Here is a 12,498-nt window from a genome sequence, read left to right as displayed (position 1 = left end):
CCCTGGAGGTCTCAGCTGTGTTCGGGTAATTGAGTGTAATTGAGTGTCCAATTTGAGTTCCAGACACTCGACGACCAAACACCGCTGAGATTTTCGTGCGTAAGATGGCCGCCGCCACGTGTTCATATACCGAACGGCGCTCACCCAGATACATGCACAAAGTACCAATTAACCTGCGGTTAGAGAAGTGTGAAGTCTAATAAGGTACACACTTCTCTCTGGGGTGGTCTATTGGTTCGGTAATTTCCATTCGTATGGAATGCGGATGGAAACTACCGAACAATCATACGAATCCTACATACAGTTTAACCACATAGAAGAAAACAACACACGAATTGCATTTTTACCACAGTCTTTTAGGATAGCCCTAGAACCATCCGCTACAGGGTGGTACAGGCCAATCAGACAATTAGTAAAGTGATGATGGATCTCTCCAAGTGGTGTAGGCAGACAACTTTGCTGTCCATCATATAACTTTCAGTTTTAACCCATTGGGAAGCGTAAGGGTAGCAATTGTAAATACATCGTATAACCATTGTAATTTAAACCATACCTGTCCTGTGATATCCTTCAGAACGAGCAATCTCTTTATTGTGCAATACTGAAAGTTTTAAACATTAGATGTCTCTTTACAGGTAGTGTTTAGGAAGGCTGTACAAGTCACATGCAGGGAGGTACGTCTACGGCTGTATAAACAAAGTGATTTCACTCCTAAATGGCAGAGAATTGAGCAGTTAGACTGCAGGGGCATGATCTATACACCAAAACAGAATGAATGGTACATTAGTATTAGGGATCGACCGATATTGATTTATTTTTTTTAGAGCCGATATCGATAATCTGTGAACTTTCAGGCCGATAGCCGATAACTTACCGATATTCTGTACATTTACCATTTTGAAAAATAAATTTCTAAAGGTAAATGCACATAATATACATGCCACATGTAGTGAATGCATTGTGTTTAGACAGGGGAGTTGTGTGTGTCTGTTTAGTGTGTGTGTGTGTGTGTGTAGTGGATGCAGAGTGTGTTTGTGTAGTGGATGCAGTGAGTGTGTAGTGTAAATATGAATGTATTTGTGTAGTGTGTGGTGTGTGTATAATGAATGCAGTGTGTTTGTGTATTGTGTTTGTATAGTGAAGGAAGTGTGTGTGTTTTTATTTTTTTGTCCCTCCTCCCTGCTTCTTACTTGACCAGGGAGGGGGGATATAGCATTACCTGGTCGTCCGGTGGCATGGACTGTGCAGTGGGGGCCCACAGCAAGCTCTTGCTTACCTTCCCTTCAGCTCCCCTGTCTAACTTTCGCGGCCTGTGTGCCATGCAGAGCGTTGCCGTGAGATTTACACTGGGGAGCTGAAGGGAGCTGCTGGGAAGGTAACTAAGAGCTTGCTGTGGGCCCTTCAGGACCGCCAGGCTTGTCATGGGCCCAGCGGTCCTGGTATGTATTATCAGCCGATACCGATATTGCCGAAAATACCGAATATCGGCCAGACCGATAATCGGTCGATCCCTAATTAGTATGGCTGACCTCTGTAAAGAGATGGTTTTAGCTCTCCAAATGCTGTTTGCAGACATTTTGTGGAGTGTTCTCTTTTAGAATACTGTACTAGGGGGTTGTAGCACCAATATGAATATCAAAGGGTATAGAGGACAGCCTTGCCAGGTTCCATTTGTGATATTGAGTGGGAGATGAAACCTGTGTTCAGAATTGTATTCTCATTTGATAGCTATTATATACAATTGCAATTTTCTATAATCCAGCTGGGACTTGAAATGCAAATCCCAATTATTTTTCCGTATGCTAAAAAAAATTATGCCTATATAAAGCCATAGTGTGTACATTCAGCTGGCATATGGGGCAACTAGATTTTGAAAAGACAATCTGTTTTTTTACTTAGGGTCATGGGAAGTAAGGAACTTTATTTTTTAACCAGTTTCAAGTGCTGCAAGATAAGGGATATGTCGTATTCTTTATTACTTGTACCCGTCCCCCTCACAACATTTTTCAAAAAAGGAATAAGCCAAAAAATGTGTCAATATGCATACATTTCAATTATATCTATGCAGCCACCCATGGTCAATATTGCTATATTTTTTTTCTATGTTTATGGTACTTATTCATATAATAATTCTAAAAAACACTCTTCACCGTTTCTTGAAGAGAAGCTCTTTAGTATGGATTACACAAAGGTTAAAATAATAAGTCTTTAATTTTGTGTTGGGCTAATGTATTGCTACAAAATTTTAAAAAAAAATGTTTTTTTCTTCCCTAGAACTACAACACAGTATGTTAGTTGTAAGAGACACAACTTGTTCATCTTCTTCAGTTTCAGGGTAAAGTACGCAGTGATTGTTGAGTTCCACTTTGCAAATGGTATAAAAAACAATTTGTGCTTGTCATATCAGGCGATCATGCACCTCTCTAACCTTTATCCACTTTCTTGTCAGCAAGTTGGATGTTTAGGAAGAGTCACAAAACATCAAAGCATTTGAAATTGATTCAGTGTATCTGTTGTTCGTTCTTTTCCTCCTTTTTACTATTTTTGCGTTCTAACTGCAAGTCTCTTAGTTGTTTGGTTCTCTTATCAGACCAAGCTAAATTGTTGATCACACTAAATACCCAGCTAGTTCTTTCTCTGACGACGTTCTAAGAGATCTGACTGTTATCAGAGCATGAGCAAATTATTCCTGACAAGCCATTTATGGTGCAAAGTGGTTTACCGTGCTCACCCACAGCAAAAGTAACATTTAATACTGTGTCCATAGTTACATTCAATATGCATTGATCTTCCCAAGCTGCTATGGTAACTCTCTGCCTTATTCCGAGACTCTAGGGAATAGGGAATAGGTCCTGAACATTTGTCATTCATTGAAGAGTCACTAGTGTTTCCACGTATAACCTACATTACAAACCAGTGCTCCACAAATCTTTCTTACTTAAAAGTAATGATGGAGATAACTTGAGATGAGAGTAATACATTTTTTTTGCAATTTAGAACCTTGTGCATTAAAAGCATAAGCAGCACATATATAGATTTTCAGCATCTCGTTTACTATTCAGTGAAATTTATTTGCAAATGCCCGAAATATAATCTGGTCCTAAATATTCTATCGGTAATATAATTTCACATTTTCCTCTGGTTTTACTTGTACAGGTAAGATCTATTCTTCAAAATTTTAAAATTGATTTGTTCTGGTTTGATTTAACAGGAATTTTATTTGGCTCAATATCGAATTGACAAACCTCAGGTGATTGAGTCCCATGGCTCCTTTTCAGAGGGAACTTTTGGGTTGTAACAATGCAGATATAGGTTGGGTCCATAGAAAGTGGGCGTAATCACCCACAAAGACAATTTGTGTCATTATGGAAGTTGAGTTTAGTTTATTCTGCACTAACAAACACTCTAAAAAGCTGCCATAACAATCACGTGTAACACGGTGAGCATGGCAAGGTCTAAAAATGTGCGTTTTATACCACTTCTAAATGTGTACAGAGTCTTACATTTTGCAGTTATTTGTCAAGACTTGACTTTTTGTATTTTTGTCTGATGTAATCCTCATGTCTAAGTGAAATGTTTGGTAATGTAACGTGGTAAGTTGTAATAGAACATCTGTATGTTGTTAAGACCCTGTTCTCCCTTTGGGAAACTTATTGCTTTCTACTGCTGTTAAAATGTACAGCTTAAACACATTTTCAGATAATTGTTTCCACTCTCTTGTACATATTAGATAGCTAAAAGATTGCTTGCATTTATGCTTAAACTCAAAGCTCCCATCTGCAAATCATTAATGCTAGCTGCTTGCAGGTGGTATACTTTACTTAAAGGGATACTCTAAGCACTAAAACAACTTCAGCTGAAAGGAACACATCACACACCTAAAGCATTTAGCTAGCTCACATTCTAGGATTTGTTTTGGTTCAGAACTTGGATAATTCCCGTTGTTGTTGAGGGGTTAATAGCCTGCCGGAGCTTCCTGTGTTTTATCAAACAGACTGTGCAAAAAAGGAAGTTCAAACATTAGATCTCTTTTTACATGAAATGTGTAGATAACCTGTAGCGGGGGGGTGGCTAGGGCTGTATAAAAAAAGTCAATTAAATCATAAGTGGCAGAGAATTGACCAGTTAAACCAGGGCTCAACAAATCCTAGGTCAACATGGTGACTAGGATTCTTGTCCTGGCACCTGGGATTTGTTGGCCCATTCAGCCACCAAGATGGTCGGTTGCCTATTAGTAGAGGCGGCAGGCTTATAAAGAGCATGGGCATGCGTGCAGGTGGTTTGCTGGCAGGCCAGCTCAGAAACAGCGTGCGCGGGCAGTCGGCTTTGTGAGTGAGTGCGTTGGCGTGTGCATGGATGGGAGGCTCCAGGAGGTTTGAGGCAGACGAGCAGGCGCGTGAGGGAGCTGTCCAGTGATGCAATTCCGGCCCAGGCATCACTAAACAGCACTCCATGGAGCAGTGCAGGGAGATAACTGAAGCCCCACTGGACCACAGGGAAAGCCGAATCACTCCAGCTCTCCCAAAGGTAGGGAGGCTGGGGGGGTCACATAAATGTGCATGATTATTGCAGTGACAGTGGATGTGTGTCTGTGTGTGTGTGTGTTTAGGTGACCAGACCCCCTCCGATCACATGGGACAGGGATTTGTACTCACATTTTCCCCCCCATGCTGTTCTGATTTCGTGGCAGTTCGCCCTGCCTCCATGACGGCGATCATCAATCTTGATGATCTCAGCCAATCCAATGCTATCCCATAGGAAAGCATTAGGAGGCTATAGCGCATGTGTGGCAAAACGCCACGCTGCGCCAATAAGCATCTCCTTATAGAGATGCATTGATGCAGGGTGTGGACACACGATACGTAAGTGCTGTGCACTGTGCAGCAAATACCCAGGATGCACTCCAGAGGCCGTCTGAGTGACTGTCACTAGAAGTGTTACAGCAATGTAAATAAAAACACAAGGTTTACATTAAAAAGTGTGCAGGGACAGATTATAGACACGAAAACAACTACATTAAGCTGTAGTGGTTCTGGTGACTATAGTGTCCCTTTAGGAATTGCATTTTTGCCATTGAAAAACCTGGCTCCTAACTTTTTTTGTTTTGTTTTGTTTTTTTGCTGGCTCCTAGATTCCAAGCAAATTTGTCCAGCCTTGAGTTAAAATACAGAGGCAAGCCCTTCACCTAAGCTAAAGTTGTATTGGTACTTATACAGTCACTTTAAACACACAGGTCTTGGCACGTCTTTCATAAAAAATGTTTAGAAGTGTAAGGTGATAAATGGCAAAATTTCCTATGTTAACCTGCAAATCCTAGCTCCAGAGTCACAAGATTTGTGACACCCCTCCCTTCATGAAACCTAGTAGTATTTTAATATAAATACATGGAGTAACTTTGGCCTATGTTACAATCCAGCATTGGTAAGCAGTAGCCAAAACTACCGTATATACTCGAGTATAAGTCAAGTTTTTCAGCACATTTTTTGTGCTGAAAAACACCAACTCGACTTATACTCGAGTCACTGTCTGTATTATGGCAATTTATATTGCCATAATACAGACAGGGGGCTGGCAGAGAGCTCTTACCTCTCCTGCAGCTCCTGTCAGCTCCCTCCTCCTCCGCGCCAGTCCGGTCAGCACCTCTGTCAGCTCCCAGTGTAAATCTCGCGAGAGCCGCGGGGTCATAGTGCGGCTCTCGCGAGACTTACAGTGTAAGCTGACAGAGGAGCTGACCAGACCGGCGCGGAGGAGGAGGGAGCTGACAGGAGCTGCAGGAGAGGTAAGTAAACGCTCTGCCAGCCCCCTCCTACACAGTGCCCATCCACTGGACCACCAGGGAGTGAGAGCCCCCCTCCCTGGCCAGCTAACAAGCAGGGAGGGGGGACGAAAATAAATAAAAATGTAAATAATATTAAAATAAAAAAATATTAATAATAATTAAAAAATATATTAATAATATAACAAAAAACTTAATATTAAAATAATAATATATATTTTTTTATAATGCCCACCCCCTCACCAAGGCTCTGCATCACACACACTCACACACTGCATTCATACACACACTGCACTCATATACACACACACACACTGCACTCATACATACACACGCTGCACTCATACACACACACGCTGCATTCATACACACACACACTGCATTCATACACACACTGCATTCATACACACACACACTGCATTCATACACACACACACTGCACTCATACACACACACACTGCACTCATACACACACACACACACTGCATTCATACACACACACTGCATTCATACACACACCCTGCATTCATACACACTGCATTCATACACACTGCATTCATACACACTGCATTCATACACACACTGCATTCATACACACACTGCATTCATACACACACTGCATTCATACACACACACTGCATTCATACACACACACTGCATTCATACACACACACTGCATTCATACACACTGCATTCATACACACTGCATTCATACACACTGCATTCATACACACACTGCATTCATACACACACACACACTGCATTCATACACACACACACACACACTGCACTCATACACACACACACTGCACTCATACACACACACACTGCACTCATACACACACACACTGCACCCATACACACACACACTGCATTAATTATACACACACACTGTAAATAAATATTCAATTAATATAATTTTTTTTAGGATCTAATTTTATTTAGAAATTTACCAGTAGCTGCCGCATTTCCCACCCTAGTCTTATACTCGAGTCAATACGTTTTCCCAGTTTTTTGGGGTAAAATTAGGGGCCTCGGCTTATATTCGGGTCAGCTTATGACTGTCAAACAAATAGATTCAGAATAATTTTTCTTGTGGTTTTACCTGTACAGGTAAGATTGATTTTTGGAGTTTTAGAATTGATTTGTTCTGGTTCCATTTAACAGAAATTTTATTTGGCCTAATATTGAATTTTTGCAAGTCTAATAACAAAAACCAAAACAGGCAGCCAAGTGCACTGATAATCCAAATTGGTGACATGTGTCAGTAATAGGGCATTGTTTATATGTTTATTATTATGCTAATGATATGGTTATTTATATTTTAGTTACAGTGCTTATATGTCCTTTTAATTGATGCAACGTATTGACAAAGAATCACTAGTTAATGTTGCTTGTACAAATTGTCAAATCAGGGGAGTTGTTGTCTGCGGTGTACATTCTACTCATGCACCAACACTTAAATATGTTGGGGTTACTTGTTGGAAAACTTTAAGTACTTTGAGGTGTTGAACTCTCTATGGCCCTATAAAAGTGTCTAACACGTCTTCTGCTGGACTGTGAAGTTTAGAACTGATAATGGTAGTATAGATGCTGAAAGTAACAGTGGGATTGTGATTGCTTCAACATGTTTAATGGCTTGTGTGCCGTATATACTTGAGTATAAGCCGACCCGAATATAAGCCGAGGCCCCTAATTTTACCCAAAAAAACTGGGAAAACTTATTGACTCGAGTATAAGACTAGGGTGGGAAATGCAGCAGCTACTGGTTAATTTCTAAATAAAATTAGATCCTTAAAAAATGATATTAATTGAATATTTATTTACAGTGTGTATATAATGAGTGCAGTGTGTGTGTATGAGTGCAGTGTGTGTGTATGAGTGCAGTGTGTGTATGAGTGCAGTGTGTGTGTGTGTTGCAGAGCCTTGGTGGGGGAGTGGGCATTTTTATTATTATTTTTTTAATTATTTTAATAATTTTTTTGTAGTATTATTATTTTTTATTTTATTATTATTTTATTTTATTATTATTTATTTTTTTTGTCCCCCCTCCCTGCTTGATACATGGCAGGGAGGGGGGCTATCACTCCCTGGTGGTCCAGTGGCATTGGCAGGAAGCACTTACCTCTCCTGCAGCTCCTGTCAGCTCCCTCCTCCTCCGCGCCGGTCCGGTCAGCTCCTCTGTCAGCTCCCAGTGTAAGTCTCGCGAGAGCCGCACTATGACCCCGCGGCTCTCGCAAGACTTACACTGTGAGCTGACAGGGGAGCTGACCGGACCGGCGCGGAGGAGGAGGAGGAGGGAGCTGACAGGATCTGCAGGAGAGGTAAGTAAACGCACACAGCCCCTTGTCTGTATTATGGCAATGTAAATTGCCATAATACAGACATTGACTCGAGTATAAGTCGAGTTGGGGTTTTTCAGCACAAAAAATGTGCTGAAAAACTCGACTTGTACTCGAGTATATACGGTAGATATTGATAAATAACATGCATGACCTCCTAATTTCTATAATTGTTTGTTTTAACTTGAATAATGGCAGCAGTTAATGTTAATAAAATGGTAATCTGATCACTTTATTAGATCTAGGGATAGCATTGTACTACACACACTTGGTGTGTGTAGTACAATGGACTGGGGTGGTGGCTTTTACTGGTTTTAAGGCTCAAGAACATGTACTGCAATTGTATTAATGTAAACCTGTTATGGTATTAACTTATAAAATCTCCTCAACATAGAATATATAATTTAGTGAAAAATTGTATATTTAATTTTACTTTTTCAGTTTAAGAAATCTTTTTTTTAAGATTTATACTAATTTCTCACCTGCACCAGTCCTTGCTTTGTCCCACTTCCTACTTATAATTGGCCTTACTTAGGAACACGTTCATATGGATCTTGTTGAAGGCTTCTCGTTCTCTCGCTGTTTTGGACAAATCAGCTCAAACTAATTTTTACGCAAGTCTAGTATATAATACTGCGATGTTTTAGATGGGACGGGTTATGTGTGTGATTAATTTATTTATTTTGGGACAATCACTTTGTTAAAATGATTTACATGGAATTTCTGACTTGTTTGAGATTTTAATTATATTATTACTATGAATAACTGTCCCAAGCTAGGTTACTTTCTTGAATTCTTGCAGACGGCTATTGTGCAAAATTAGTTTTTTTTTTTGTTTTTTTTTTTATTATTTAAAATAAAAACATTGTGATTAAGAGTTGTTTGTTTTTTTAGAGGCCTGTATAAATAAACCCTCTTTATTCCTAGAGAACTAGGCATTCATTCTTTGCAGTGATCAATACAGATGGATGTTGCAATCTAACTAAAATCCCCAATTGACACCGGTAATAAAAATGATTTTCATTAAAAATATTACTTTTTGTTCTAAACGATACAGATGTTTTTACTCTATCAAGAGTAAATATTCTAGCACTGCTCATTTTGTTTACATTTTCATTTTTCCTTTTCTCCAGTTGACTTGCATTCTGCAGAGAAGTGAATGCTGCTGACTGGGTCAGTGAGAATTCACATGGTCGGTCACCTTTGCCACTGAAACAGACCACTGGCTCACAAGTAGAGGTATGGTTGAATATGATTATAATCATGAATTTAAAGTTCTCCGGTCAACTTTCCAAATATTTTTATTATTGGGACATCCATCTTGCCTTCCATACAAAACTATTCCTTATTTATCTACTATCCAAGTCTGTTAATAAAGTAAGCTCATAGCAGCTGCGTAGGAAGGTAATGTAGCATTTACAATGGGTAAATCCTCTTTTTAGAATCACTAAAAAATTTCCAGTAGCACTGGCAACAGAAAAACCTTAGTAAAATTACTCACGAAAGGTAAATTTAATTTATATATTTTTTACTTATTATGTACTTCTTGGCATCAGGCTTTCATTCTTCCTGTCAATTGATAAATGAGATTACGGCATTATATGTCATAGTAAAGAATAGCTCTTCCAGAGGGTAGGATTCACTTGCATAACTTATAAACCTTTTTGATCATTTTTTTAATATACAATGAACCTCTTGATTCCTGTGTCAGCTTTGTAAAAGGTTTGTCTATTTTGAGGACATAACTGAAAAAAACAGGCATTAGAACAGAGTTCGGAAAAACTAATGGGCATCGCTTTTCCACCTTTTTTTTTTACATAATCTAGTTGTGAAGATAACACATTAGTATTCGCTCCAGCAAACAAATCCGCTTGCTGCTTCTCTAAGACTAAATTTTCCAAACGATAGGTTTGCTATTCTTTTTCAGGGTGCAATTCATTGTGTTGAGAAGAAGCTGTATTTAAAAATGTGCCAATAAAACAGAAAGATGAGAATAAAACAGCATCCCTGTTGTCTTAACCCTGCAGTGTAGAACATTGCAGTTTCAGAGAATGGATAGGATAACTTCTAATAGCTGTCTTCCAGACAGCCACTAGAGGCGATTCCTGCATTCTCATGGCGTTGAGCTCTGTGAAACAGCGTTGGACATCCTCACACTTTATATGAGGATATCCAGGGCCTTCAAAATCCCCAAAGCTTTCTTACAGGGAAGGTTTACGTTTGCAGCACTTGCTGCGCATGCACCTTAGGTTCCCCAACATGTGTGATGTCCCTTGGAACACAGATAAGACAAAGATTTTATAACCCTTTAATGAACGGGTGCGTTGGTCCATGGAGTGAGAGGGACACCATAGCTTTGGGAATACAGTTTTGAATTCCTAAGACTATAGTGTTCTTTTAAGCTGACACACAACAGATATTTAAATAGTCTCACTTAGAAATAGTAGTGTACAGCAGTACAATATGTGTCAAGAATTGAAATATATGTTTTACAACAGCAGAAAACCATATCACTTCCCACAGCTCCTGAGAATAGGAATATTAAGCAACCGTGGTGCATGATTACTAAAACTGTATAACGGAAGACTGGAAAGTTTTGCTACAACATGCAGATGGTTACTTTTGAATATGGCATACATTATTTAAATCCGTACATCTCCCCTGCTTTGATTCACTGACAATAGCTACTTTGGTGGTTTAACAGCATGCAGACTCTTTTCTTGGGGTTCGGATTGGGAAAATTTGCAGCAAAAGTGTGATGCAGGAAATCAGAACAAAGTAAAAAGGATTTGTTTTTTTCCAGCATCTTGTTGAGACTGTGCCACAAAGCATTCAGGCCACTCAGTTGCAAGACAGTGTCAGGCAGCTGCCCTTACCTCCCAAGCGTCCCAACGTAGGAAGGACAGTCCCAATATGTGGGTAATCCCTCTGCCTTTTATAACCTATTGTCTGTTTTATCAAGGAGATAAAGGTGTATCGAGGAGATTGTTGGTGTGTCTGAGTTTAAGCATGCGTGGGATAGGCATAAGGCTATCCTAACTATAAGATAAGGCCAGGGACTAATGAAAGTATTTAGAAAATTGGGAAGACTAGATGGGCCGAATGGTTCTTATCTGCCGTCACATTCTATGTTTCTATGAGTGTATAACACACCTCCATGGCAATGATAATATGTCCTTAAACTGTCTAAAACAATGAAAGTTTTCTAAATCAGTCTGTGTAAATAAGACCATTGTTCTTGTTCTAATTAATTTTAGCATAAACTGTTATTAGTAAGGCACCTAAAATTTCTCAGAACAGTCCACCCTTGGTCAAACCTCTAAAATTAAAGTGCTCCTCTTCGTCCATTAGAAATGTTAGGAGGTAATATTTGCATCCTGATTACATATTTAGGAGTATGTAATGTATATATGTATGTGTATATACATGGGCGTCCGCAGAGGGGGGCACTTGACCCCCCCTGGATTTTTCACCATGACTCCTCCCCACATGCAATTTTCCCTCAAACTGTGACAGCTCAGTCTGAGGGAAAGGAGGAGGGAGGTGCTGGGGGCCAAATTCAGGTTGCCAGGGGGCCACAGAGAGCACTGTGAGGCTCCTTTCTGAATTCCCAACAATTTGTTGCCTTTATGCTCCGCACCTGCACTCAGGCCCGCCTCCCATACATAAGACACATCCCTAACAAGCTACGCCCCTGCACTCACACACCGAAAGGAAGAGGACAGACTTGGCCTTGCAGTGCTCCCAGTCTCCCACAGCCTTCTGTGACAGGTAGGATTCAGCCCAAGACAATGATTGTGTGTGTGTGCCTGATAGTGAGTTAGCTTGTGTGTGTCTGATAGTGAGTGAGCCATGTGTGTGTGTGTGATGTGTGTGTGTGCCTGGTAGTGAGTGAGCCGTGTGTGTGTCACTGAGTTTGTAGTGAGCATGTGTGTGTCATTGAGCTTATGTGTAAGCGAGCATGTGTGTTTCAGCTAGCTTTTCTGTAGTGAGCATGTGTGTGTGTGTGTCAGTGAGCTTGTCTGTAGTGAGCGTGTGTCAGTGAGCTTGTGTGTGTGTGTGTGTGTGTCCACAAGCTTGTCTGTTGTGGGTGTATGTCAATGAGTGTGTCTGTAGTGAGCATGTGCTTGTGTGTCAATTAGCTTGTGTGCCAGTGAGCTTGTCTGTAGTGAGTTTGTGTGTCAGGGAGCTTTTCTTCAGTGACCATGTGTGTATGTGTCAGCTAGCTTTTCTGCAGTAAGCATGTGTGTGCCAGAGAGTGTTTCTGTAGTGAGCATATGTATATGTGTCATTGAGCTTGTGTGTGTCGATGAGCTTTTCTGTAGTGAGCATGTGTTCAGCGAGCTTTTCTTCAGTGAGCACATGTGTGTGTCAGTGAGT

The 12,498-nt window shown here is 40.2% G+C and overlaps 1 protein-coding gene across 3 annotated transcripts in view; it reads left to right on the top strand.

Moving 5' to 3' along the window:
* Window positions 1-9,255: 9,255 nt before the first annotated feature.
* Window positions 9,256-12,498, top strand: part of MBP (myelin basic protein) — a 205,911-nt gene continuing 202,668 nt past the window's right edge. Inside the window, exon 1 of one of the 3 annotated variants that reach the window (XM_063451638.1) lies at window positions 9,256-9,357. The gene's annotated coding sequence lies outside the window, so the exon portion shown is untranslated. The remainder of the gene's footprint in view (window positions 9,358-12,498) is intronic. The other 2 variants (XM_063451637.1, XM_063451636.1) reach the window with 2 other exon arrangements.

The sequence above is a fragment of the Pelobates fuscus genome, chromosome 4 (assembly GCF_036172605.1).
Source record: "Pelobates fuscus isolate aPelFus1 chromosome 4, aPelFus1.pri, whole genome shotgun sequence".
NCBI lineage: Eukaryota > Metazoa > Chordata > Amphibia > Anura > Pelobatidae > Pelobates > Pelobates fuscus.
The sequence above is the reverse complement of the archived record's forward strand: the minus strand, read 5'-3'. Positions and strand labels throughout refer to the sequence as shown.